General features: G+C 42.6%; 1 protein-coding gene across 2 annotated transcripts in view; it reads left to right on the top strand.

Moving 5' to 3' along the window:
- Positions 1-1137: 1137 nt before the first annotated feature.
- Positions 1138-12284, top strand: part of AKAP6 (A-kinase anchoring protein 6) — a 539311-nt gene continuing 528164 nt past the window's right edge. The window contains exon 1 of one of the 2 annotated variants that reach the window (XM_077908985.1): positions 1138-1236. The gene's annotated coding sequence lies outside the window, so the exon portion shown is untranslated. The remainder of the gene's footprint in view (positions 1237-12284) is intronic. The other variant, XM_077908989.1, reaches the window with a different exon arrangement.

The raw sequence follows: 12284 nt of genomic DNA on the forward strand, positions 1-12284 counted from the left end.
AAGTGAATATAGGTACAAACCAGTTGTGCCAGGGACAGATAGTTTCTTTGTGTGGCTTGAACTTAAGTTCGAGGAAGACTTCAGAAACTTGAACTTTTAAACTCAGGTTCAAGAGGAGCAACGAAATTGCAAATTCCATAGGCATGGGATATGTCTTACATAGTAAGTGTCTTTGCAGCTGGTAAGGTATTGTTTTACCCTTGGTGGGCACTCAATAAATGTTCATTGAATTGGATTGAATTTTCCAAAGATAAGAATGAAGTTGGTGGAAAGCCCCAATTTGGGTATTTTTCAGTCTGTTTTCTCTATATAATTCTGTGATTCCAGGAAGGCTAGGAGGCAAGAGAGACATCAAGTTTGAAGATCAGAGAGATTCACTGTGGCTGTTATATTACATGAAACATAAAGGAATTCTGGTGAGAGATGAGGCTGGAAAAGTATATGGGAGACAAGTCATGTAGAGTCTCTTCAGTTGGTTAAGACAATTGGACTTCATCCTAAAAGCAGAGTGGAGCCACAGAAGGATTTTTAGTGAGGGGTTTGAAATCCTTAGATACATATTTGAAAGATCCATGGGTATAGCATAACAATGGATTGGAAGCAGTCAAGTAGGGACAGGAGAACCAGTTGGTAGACATCTCAAATTTAGATGATGCTTTTAACCTGTACTAGGTTTGTAGCAGTGAGAGTGGGGAAACATGGATGGATTCAAGAGAGGGAACTGACAGTTCTTGAAATTGATTGGATGTGAGGGACCTTGGGTGAGGAGGAGCAAAGAGTAAGGGCAGATTCCAAGGTCTCTGATTTGGGCCATGTTAGAAGGTGCCATCAATATGACAGAGAACAGCGCAAAAGAGAAGGGTATTGGGAGGTGATAGAAAAGGTGATGAATTCAGTTTTTTACATGTGGAGTCAGGAGTTTGTGGGATGTCCTAGAGATGTGTAGCTGGCAGTTGGACGAATGGGAGACAGCGAGAGAGAGCACGAGTGGTAGGGGCAGAGGCAGAGGGAGAAGCAGAGGCCCCACCGACTAGGGAGCTTATCCAGCCACTACTGTGTGAATGATATAGCCCAAGGTCATTGGTCTGTTTTGTTTAAACATATCTAGGTTCTGCTCTCTCTGAGGACTTTGCCTATGCCAGAGAGGATGAGAAGAAATCCCCATCACACACTGTACAGCTGCGCTAAAAGTAGCCAGTGGGGAAGTTGACCTATAAATACTGTGAGCACATTAAGGTAAGTACATTTTAAAAAGTCCTGTCTTTTGGCTATGTTCTAATGTGGTGATTGGTGGAAGTGGAACTGAAGAGTGACAGGGAAATATTAATGGAAGGTAACACACAGTCCTTTGGTCGTATAAAGAGCAATGGGCTATATCTGTTCCCAGAGGGAAAGTTTGATGAATAACAATCTCCATATACATTTTAAACATTCTGACAGTGATGTAATGGGTGCTACTTTTACTCTTTGGATAGCCCGTTCTCTTTTGCTCTGGCTGGATCTACTACTTCAAGTCTGTTTAGAGGGCCACCTAAGGGTACAATGGCAGAAGAATCATGACTCCTCTATTCCTATTATAGACTGTGGGTGCTGCAAAAGGCTGCTATAAGAAGCTGTAGGTGGGTGCTATAACATCAGGGACTGCTTTTCCTGCAGAGGAAAGAGCAAATCCAAGGTCTCAAGAAGGCGTGCTTTCCCCAAACATCGCACCCCCGGATTGCTGATGAAGAGCTGATGATTCACATTTTAGAGGCCCCTCACCAGAACCCCCATCCTAACAGTACAAAATTTGAGTCAAGCTTGAACTTTGCTAAGAAAACATTTTTGCTCTTTTTAGTCTTAGCAGCACTGGCATCTAAAGACAGACTCTGTGGGAAGGCAGGACCTTCGTTACCTCCTCTCCAAGCTGTTGCAGGAATTTCAGATCTCTGCTTGCCAAAGCACTTTTATGGAGCTTAGTGGTTTTTGTTTTTTGTTTTGTTTTGTTTTGGGTGGGGGGAGGGAGTGCCTTTGGTGACTCACTCCCCTTCCTTTTCTGCTCCTCGATTTTTTCCTCCTAACTGCGGAGTCTGGATTGGGGGATCCTTGAGGTCCCCCAGGTCTAGTTTGGGTCTCCCTTAGTGGGCCCCAACAGCAGAGAGCTTGTCCTCAGCCAGGCCCTTCCCTGCTGGTCTCAACTGGCTCTAGGGGACTGCTCTATACTCGGACAAGGCAAGTCACGGTGGTATGTCAGTCTGTAGAAAGGGAGCTTGTTTTGAGCGGCAACACATGGGATGAGGCTTTTACAGTGAGAAAGCACATACCCTTTTGGGCGCTGAGAGGAAGATAAAGAGCCTCTAAGGGATCCAGAAATCAGAATGGTTAGTTGCTGCCTGGCCCTGCTGGTCTTTTGCCTGATTCCTTGGCCTTGCAAGTTTGTGTTCACCTGTGTGAAGAGGCTCCGGTTTACAGAAAGGGTATCTGAAGCAGACAAACCTAGCTCTGTTCCTTGGCCAGTTTGTGACTGAGTGAATTGTTGCACTTTCTACACCTCATTTTCTTAACTGTTAAGTGAGGATGTCTTATAGGCCTGCCATGAAGAGTAAATGACATAGCAAATACATAAAACAACAGTAGAGAGTCTGGCTTGTGGGGCGGGGGGCGGGGGGCGGGGGGGGGGGCATGTCCCTCTCTTCTCCCCAGTCCTCCTCCTCCTTATTTTTACCTTTTTTACCTTTGCTCACATTCTTCCCCGTCCTGGATCATTCCGTCCAAATTCAGCTCCCTCGCAATGCTCAGGGAGGTCCTCCTGTCTGTTACAGTGCTTTTGCTGTCCCAAGCGACAACACCTGGCTTCCCATTCTGGTAACTACCTTCTTTTTTTAACATTGTTTTGCTGCTTCTGCCCACCTAGACTGCTGCCCTCTGAGGGAAGGAATCGGTCAAACACTAGTTACCTTTTAATAATACCTGGTAAGAGGTCAGGTGCATAGAGAGGCCTAAGCAATATTTGAATGAATGAATGCAGAAAGTTACAGGGAAAATGAGGGGGCAGTGCGTGCTGTGGTTAAGGCCTGAATACTTAATAGCCTGCCTGGATTTGAATCCTGGTGCTATCAATTATGAACTTCGAAACTTTGAGAATTGTTCAATCTCACTGTTCCTCAGTTTTCTCATCTGCATAATAATAGCAGTGGTAGAACTACTACCTCTCTCCTAGATTTGTTGTGAAGATTAAATAAGTTAGATTTGAAGTGTGGTTAGATCAGGGCCTGGCACACGATGCTATGTAAGGACCCACCATTATTTTAAAGAACATGGGTTTAGGATTAGACAAACCTGAGCTCAGAGCCTGTTCTACTGCTTACTGATTATGTGTCATTGGACAGAAGCTATTCAGTTTCTTTGTGCTCTAATTTTCTTATCTGCAAAATAGGGAGCATACATCTGCCTTATAACTTGTGAAGACAAAATTGAGGTAAGAGCCTAGAACACAGTATGTGCTTGATAACTGGTTGGTTACTAGAAGCCTGCTTCAGTGTGACTGCATGAAAAATCATTGTAAATCATTACAATCATAAATCATTAAACACCATTTAGGAAATCGAAGACTGGGGTTTGCCCTGACTGGGAATGATTGAGAGACGAGTGGAAACAGGGCTTGTGGGTGTATTGCAGGAGGTGTTAGGGAAGTCACTTTGTGCCAGTTGCTAGGCTGTATCACCAAAATCCTGTCCAAATTAGGTCATTAGAAATACATTTGGAAGGAGCTAGAGACTTTTGCCCATGTGAAATTCCAACACAGGTCCATGCAAGTCACCTTTCTGTGTATCTTTGATTATGTAAGGTATTTCTTATGTTTTGTCCTTACGTAGCCAGCTGTGTTATTGTCATGGTGACGCTATAGGTGTGAGTGAATGAGATGTGCCATCCTCTGCCAGCCAAGCGGTTCTGTGATTCTCGGTTTCCGAGAAGGTGAAATTTCCAGCTCAGAACTTGTGTATCTGAAGGATGCCACTTGGCACCCTTCTTCTGAAGCCAAGTTGGGACTGAGTGAGACCTAATGTCTAGGGTTCAGTGTATTGATAACTCTCTACCAAGATCTCATTTGTTGCTAAGTGATGTTTTAGGCCCCAACAGGATCTATGTCCCCTTGACTTCTGCCAGCACTTCGGGGCTGACTGCTCTCTACCGTTGTGGGGGTAGAGGGGATCTGAGTGGTTTCAGTCAGGAGCCTCACTAGGTTCATTGGCCTTGCAGGGAGGACTGGGGGTGGGAGGGGGGAAAGCAAAGGAGAGGCAGGCAGGGTGGCCTTGACTCTTTTCCCAGGTGTCTTTGCTGTGTTTGAACCACAGGACTAGGGATTTAAACTTCTCCACCATATGGATCTGCATTTAGATTGCGTGATGCAACCTTCTCACATCCCTTTCCTCTCTCTATCTTTCTGCTGCCTCTTCGTTTGAATTTAATGCCAAGTTCTGCAATGCAATAGGGTCTTTGGAAAAGAGATGTAATATATTTCTACCTCGTATTATGAATTTGTTGCATATTTGGAGTCTCATTTCACCACCTCATCAGCATCCTGTGGCTTCATGAGTAGTGTCAGCAGTTGGTTTCAAATATCAAGATAAAAGCACCTACTTTCTTTTTTCATTACCACAAAGTTCTTTATTATTATAGCCTTATTTTCACTATATTCAGATGGGAGAACTCTTGATTAACTTCATTTTGCAGAATAAAATTCAGATATGGGAAAGCTCAAAAAAGGCAGTTAATTACATTCAGGTGATGGGCCTGGCTACACCAGTTCATTAGTATCAACCTGGCTGTGCACTTGAGTTTTAAGAAGTCTGATGCCCCGGTCTCACCTAAGCTAATGACAACTGGCAGTCCATTAAGGAGGTGTGACGGCAAGGACATTTTAGTCTTTTCGGATGAATCTACTGGGTAAATATGGTTGAGATTGCTGCCGAATTTACTAAGAGGGCAAGATGTCATTCTCACTGTTGGAATTAGGAAATTATGGGAATGGTTGTAAAACACATTTCAAAAAATATACCTGATAATGTTAAATTAAAACTTGTTTTTGCTCTTCTTTTCAAACCAATGAGCATTTTGTTTATGAAGGTTTTTGGATAGCAACAGGTACAAGGGTTTGTCTTTATGTTTTTCATTTTAAAGATTAAAGCTTCAGGGTATTAGGACTAGAAATGCTCATGATTTGTTTCATCAGAACCTTATTGAATATATTGGTGTGTCCTGTGCTAACCCCCTTGCGTGCTGTGTTGGCAGACGACTGTGCTAACCTTAGTGATTTCCAGTGAGGTCGAGCAGAGTCCCCCCAGGGGACTATTCAGAGTCACATTCCCAGAGTAAGCCTTTTTCAAACTATACCCCATATCACATCCCCCAGCCTCCCCATTCTAAGGGTCTTAGTTAAGTACTACTACAGTAGTCAGCCTTGGTAATTGATGGGAGTGAGAGCAGACATTAGGTTGAGATCCACTTTTCTTAAAAATTTCTGTGACACTATATAAAGTATGGTATATTTTAGCCTTGACTTTAGAGCTTTATGTGGAAATGTCAGAGTAGCTGTTGCAAAAAAGCTGGGATTGGAACATTTTTGCATTTTGTCTGAAAGTTTGATGTATCTGTAGTTGGGATTCTGTCCCTTTTAGGAATAGAGTTTAGAGCAAAAAGGAAACCATTCTGTGTAAGATTTGCCCTAAAATGGCACCTCAGACTGGCCGAGTCCCTCTTGAACCACTTTGAGATTCTTCAAGTTTCTAGCTTGGCTGGATTGTTTTTGGAGCCAAAGAGACTTCTAATCATTAGCATTGGTGAGTTGTTGCTCATTAGCATTTGTGTGAACCAACAAAGGGTGTGAAACCCTAGCTTGTGGTGGGGGGAGGGTGAGAAGGATTGTTTCTCCTTGGATTAATACCAGAGTTATTTCCCTTGGTGCAGATCCATTCTTCTCTGTGTGGGAATGTTTAATGTTCATACTGTTAGGTGTGAGTCTCATTCAGAGAACTTATATTAACTACATATTTTGCTCAGCTTATATTAAAAAACCCACAAACCCAACAAAATACTCTTTGTCATGATGGTTTGCTCGGAAATTTGAAAAGGCATTCTGCTGTATGAGAGCTTTTCCTGTGGTGCAGGTCCACCGTCATTCAAGCAAAGAGTTAACTGAGGCCAGAGACGCTTCTCTGGCAGCCTGCAGGCTTTGTGCAGGAGCCAAGTTGGGGGCTGGGAGAAGCTGATATTCATTTGTTTGTGTATGAAGCTTTCATTCTCAAAGTCTTAGACATCACATACCAGGAAAGATGATTGTGAAAAGCAGGGACAAACTCAAGTGTTTCCTGGCTGTTCTGGTTGCCTCTGACACATTTAAATCTGCCTGACAGTGTTTGCCACTTGGTTGTATAAACAGGATTTTCTTCTCCAGTGGTTAGTGGGGGTTAATTATTAATGTCCAGCAGTTCTCATAAATCCTGTTATGTGAGCCCATATGTTACATGAGTCGTGAAGTACAACCTTTAGTTTGCACATCTTCAGCCCTCCCTTTCCATTGCACCATATGTAAGCTTTACCCCTGGAGTTATGTAGCTTCAGGTGATGGAATGGGCTTCCATTCTGAGAAACTTTGTGGAAGGGTTGTGCAAGAGGCCTAACTAGAAATGTCTCCCAGGACCCTCTGGAAGCTCCGGTCACTTCCTTCTTCTCCCTGTGGCCAGCTCCTGGGGTCTGAATATGGCAACAGCACCCCCTAGTGTGTGACAGGGCAAGGATGGGCTCCTGGTTAAGGCGATGAGGAAGGAAGGGCTCTGTCTTCACAGAGTGAGCTGTGGGAAATCGGCGGCTTGCATTCATTTAACTCTACGGTTGAGCCTACATGTGCAACAGCAGCATGTCTTCTAGGTTTTGATAGCTGAGAAAGGAAGATAGAGACAGCAGGAAGATAGGGATTTAGATTATCTTACAAAGACATGAAAGCTAAGGAGAGCCCCAGGAGTGTATCAGGAGGTCACTAGGGAAGGGAGCTATTCCTAAGAACAACTTGCCATTCTCCCAAAGAATTCAAAGCTTGGCCTCCTGCGTGGAGAGGAGGATGGATAGGGCCTGGCCACAAAGGCTTTCCATTGCTGACTGACACTGGGCCTGCAGAGGGGCCAAAGCCACCTTTTAGAGTAAAACTGAAATTCCAAGTCCTCCAACAGCCGCTTAAAGGCTACTTACTAGTGTATAAATATGATCGATGGGTGTTACCTGACAACAGAGTTTTGGTCAAAGGAACTAGACTTAAGTACAGGGAGTGAACGGAGGGTAGAGATGGATTACAGAGAGAAGGGAAGAGGGATGCTTCCTTCATTTTGTTCATCTAACAAATATTTATTGTGGGGCTGCTATTCAGTGTCGGTTTCTGTTGTAGGTATTTGGGGTACAGATGGGAATAAAACAGAGTCCCTGCCCTCTTGAAGCTTATATTCTTTACATTTGCCAAGGGGCAGGTTACCACAGCTCAGTTCTCTATGCTGACATTTTAAAATGTGATTTCTTTCCAGGCAGAATGTGTTCTGAGAACATGGAAAGTATCTACTCCTCAAAATTGTGTCTGCTCCAACCAGTTTTTTCTGAAAACTCTAGCTCGAACCCCTTGTTCATTAAAGATGCGTGTTCTGAGAGAACTAACAACGAAGCCGGTGGCCTTGGCCCTGTGCTTATTGTCTGGTGAAAATGAACAACATAACAAGACTCCGAGGGCCCAGGATACTGAGGGTAGATTTGTAACTCTGGCAAAGTGTGGTCTCGGGGAGTTCGTTTTTCAGGGCCAGGGTTTCCTCATCTGTAGCAGCAGCCACATTCATTCCTGTGTCAGATCCTTTCAGCTCTCTACTTTGCACGGCAGACAGCATCTGGGAGAGCACAGAGCATGAGCACCCCTGAGAACACTGGATAATCATTTGAGGGTGGGAGCAGGACCAGATTAGACACTGAAAAAAAAAAAAAAAAAAAAAAAGAGGGGGAGTGTGGAGGAGTGTGGTTTGACAATCAAATTTGGGCTATTTAAAGAATGTTTCTGGGGCATTTATTCCTGGGTCCAATTTCTGACTAGAAAATGTCTAAAAGGGAGGGTGGTGGTTGTGGATGTGGTTGTTGCAGATTTTGGGGGAGGTGCAATTACTTATACTTTTATAGGTCAGTTAAGTTTTGAAAATTATCTACAGAACTCCTGGTCATCGATTGTATACCTGAGCTGTATCCACTGCTGTTAAGAGCTTTGTGGGGTGGATTTTCTTATTTCATAGTGTTTTCCCTTTAACTCTCCTGTTTAGGATAGAAGTCAAGTTCCATAGGCTGATAGTCTTTGAATCCTAGAGAGCAAGTGACCTACTTACTTACTATTGTGTCTGAAATATTCAATTAGAGTGCATTTCAGGAAATACTTTTTCAGCTTGAAATATGATTTCACTTTTGTGAAAACAGACTGCAGTAGAGAGATACCTTTTGGTTTTCTTGGCTATTCTCCTGACCTACTACTGTATGGTAACTAGACACTTATGTGCCTTCTCTCCTTGGAACAAGGCAACGTAAAGGCCACTGGCTTCTTTAGAAATGATAATACATAACTATTATCTACCTTTATAAACACATGTGATGAAGATTAATGAAAACTTTGATAGGGTTCAGAAACTTTTTAAAAAATGCGTGAGTTAATGTGCTGGGCTTTCTAACAGCTAGAACATGTTGATCCTGGTGTTTGGAGTTTTTTGGTTAGGCTTTCCTGACTTTGTGGTCCTTCTCTTTGTGAAGAATTTCAGCCTCTCAGTGAAGAGCAAAGCACTGTGTAAACAGGATTCAGGGATGGAATGTGGGTGGGGCTTTTTGTTTGCAAAATTTCCTCTTTCACAAGGCCAGCTTTTAAAGAAATAAGACCAGGGACCTAATGAAAGGCAGAAACCTTGGGTGGCTCTGGAGTTTTCGATGTGTGTGTTCTGCCCTCTGCTGGAAAAGGATCACCAAGCTGGGAAAGCTGACGGGCAAAGCTAGGGAGTCTGTGCATTCCTGGCCCCTCCATCTCTTTCCCAGGGCTGGGCAGAGTACAGCAAAGCTCATGAAATGCCATGATGCACTTGGATTTCTGATGGATGATCTTCATTCACAAGGTCCTACAGGGATTTCCTCACCAGTTGCTGAGGTTGGGGCCGGCTGCCTCAGTCTCAGACTGCTGTGGGAGCCTGTATCACAGCATCCTCTGGCCTCATTCCTCGGGATACAGGGTGTGTTGACCAGGCTTGCCTTGAGGTTCTTTTCACTGGCTTTCAGTGAAAACAAAACAAAATTTTAGATCCAACATAGGGGCCAGGGTGGCTTGTTTCGTTGTGATGTCAGTACAAGAGGGCCAACTGACCTACTGAGGAAAGGAATGCCCTTTTTTCCTGAGGTTATAATCTCTTTATTTTCCAGTGCTAAAAGCTCTTTTACAAAATGATGGTAATAGTTGAGGGTTATCACCTTAAGCATATATTTGCTCACCAAAAGAAAAAGCAACTGTAGGTCAGTTCCCTAATTCTTTAAAAACATTTTCTTGTCTATGAAATCCCAATGCCTGGGCAAATGTGGTTTTGCTATTCCCTGTGGTCTCACCTTTCCCTTCATGTGACAGTTTAAGTGGAAAAGTGGGGTCAACAATCCTCAATTATAACTTCCATATTATCCCTGGCAAATTCTCCATGGATTTTTCCATGCCGTGACCCACATAGAAACGCAAAAATAATAGTGTGGTAGAATGAGGATAGTGTCTCTTCATTAACTGGGTCGCTACTTTATAGATGAATTTTTGTCTGTAGTGAATGCTTGGCCTGGTTTCACACCCCTTTGGATCATTTTCTTTCTCTGGAGTTCTGGATGGAATGTGACCTTCCTGGCTGGATATGTATGTGGAACTCCCATGGGGAACACTTAGATTTTTGGCAGTCAGACCCTCCAGGCAACTGGGACAGGATGTGGAGGTCTAGCCTCCCTGTTTCTTACAGTATCTCAGAGGCATACAATACTTTTGATAGATTTTTAAATGGGAATATGACATTTTATATCTATGATTAGTTAAAAGAGTCTAGTAACTGAAGTAATGGAATTGGCTTTCTTTTTCATTAAAGGTTATAATTACAGAAAAGTAAATTTTTTCCCAAATGTTTTAAAAGTTTTAATTCAAATAAAATGATAAAGCTTAAAGAAAACAAAGTGGAGCTACTCTGATTGAGGCAGGCTTGGTACATGCCTCTGTGGGATCTGAATTGAAAATTGCTAGTGTAGAAAAACTGAATTGAAATTTATTTTTGAGAAGATATTTTAAGAGGGCAGATAGTTGAGATCTGAGTAAGTGGAGGCCGACAAAATCAGTTTGTGCTTAGGCCAGAGCACGTGGTATCTTCACTGGAAATAGATGTTCCCAGAGAATAAACTTTTTTGTATATTTATCTGTTGATAACAACTGCTTCTGAACGAGCAAGGGCATTCAGGATTGCAAGTTGTGAGTTTCATTTGGACACACACAGAGACTTATGAACTAAGGGCCATGTGAAGAAGGTGGAAAAATCCTCTCCAGTTAAATTATCATGGTCCAGATTGTTAGAAATATATCCAAGAAGTGATTTCATAAAACTTTGGAAACTTGGCTGAAAACACTGGCAGATCTGTATCATCTGGTAAATATTTAGGACTTTGTGTATTTTATCTTCAAGGAAACGCAGTACACTGTACAAAATTACTTTCTTCACCAAAAACAACAAAACACTGCAAGATTGTTAGCTTTTGAATGAGAATTTTGGTAAGAGAATAATAAGTTTTTTTCCTGGGGGGTGGGGATGAGGTTTTACTTCTGATATAATTAGTTCACTTAAAATTCTCATCTGGACATATGGTAGCTTCATTTTTCATTGTCTGGTAGGATTTTTTGCTTTTTTGTTTGCTTATTTGTTTTCTTGACTGGAACCCCTGGATGGCTCAGCGGTTGAACGTCTGCCTTTGGCCCAGGGCATGATCCTGGAGACCTGGGATCGAGTCCCACATCAGGCTCCCTATGTGGGGCCTGCTTCTCCCTCTGCCTCTGTCTCTGCCTCTCTCTCTCTGTCTCTGTGTCTCTCATGAATAAATAAATAAATAAATCTTTAAAAAAAATTTGTAAGAATTTCAGATTTCATCATTATCTACATCTTAAAATCTCAATATGTAACTGAATGGTAGTTGAAAATATGAATTCTCCTATGTCTTAGGAGACTTAGAAAGCAAAAAGTTGGAGTTCAGAGAAAGAATACTCCCAAAAGGGAGCAATCAAACATCAAGGCCCTGTCCTGGTTTCCTCAAGTCATAAGGGTCTTGGGGTGTCTGGGTGGCTCAGTAAGTTAAGCATCTGACTCTTGATTTCAGCTTGGGTCATGATCTCAGGGTCATGAGTTTGAGCCCCATGTTGGGTTGGGCATGGAGCCTGCTTATGATTCTCTCTCTTCCTCTCCTTATGCCCCTCCCTGCCCAGCTCACCTCTCTTTCTCTAACCCCACCCCAAAAAAAAACCTTCTTGTATTTCATTCTCAATGGGGTTCACACGTTGATCTCGTTTGTTTTTCAAATATACATTAATATAAATGGATATAGTAATCATGCACCTGTGATTCAACTTGGGAAACAGTCAAAGATGAGGAGTTCCTTTTCCTTCCCTTTTCTGTAATTCATTTTTCTGTTGATAATTAGGATAATATAGATGTCAACCACTAACTATATGCCAAGTACTTTACCTGTATTATCTCATTATTTCTTGTGAGGTAGGTATTTACCTTGTTTTTTTTTTTTTTTTTCAGATGGGAAATAATGACTTATAGAGATTAAAAAGCTTGCCAGGATTTATACAGTTAGTAAGTGGCAGAACTGGAACAGACCCAGCTCTGACTTCATGATCCATGTTTGAAACCATTACACCATACTACCTCTCAAGTAATATGCTACTGAGAAAGCAGCTTCCACAGGCCATTTGAACTCAGCTCTCTGTCTCTGGGCTCCCAGCCCAGTTACACTCCTTTATGTCCAGCATACAGAGTAGTTAAGGAGTTGATTTAGACCTCCCAAGAAAATGTTCTGGAGAGGAAACAGGGTCTTGCTCTCTAGTTAGGGTCAGCTGTCACTGGTAAGACCATCTCTAAGATGTTTTAAAACAATAAGAGACACTGTACATGAATATAAGGTCTGTGTAAAGGCCCAGTAGACAGCAACTCAGTAATTGCTCAACCCTAAGCAGGCGAGCG

This window comes from Canis aureus, chromosome 9 (genome assembly GCF_053574225.1).
Source record: "Canis aureus isolate CA01 chromosome 9, VMU_Caureus_v.1.0, whole genome shotgun sequence".
In the NCBI taxonomy this organism is placed as follows: Eukaryota; Metazoa; Chordata; class Mammalia; order Carnivora; family Canidae; genus Canis; species Canis aureus.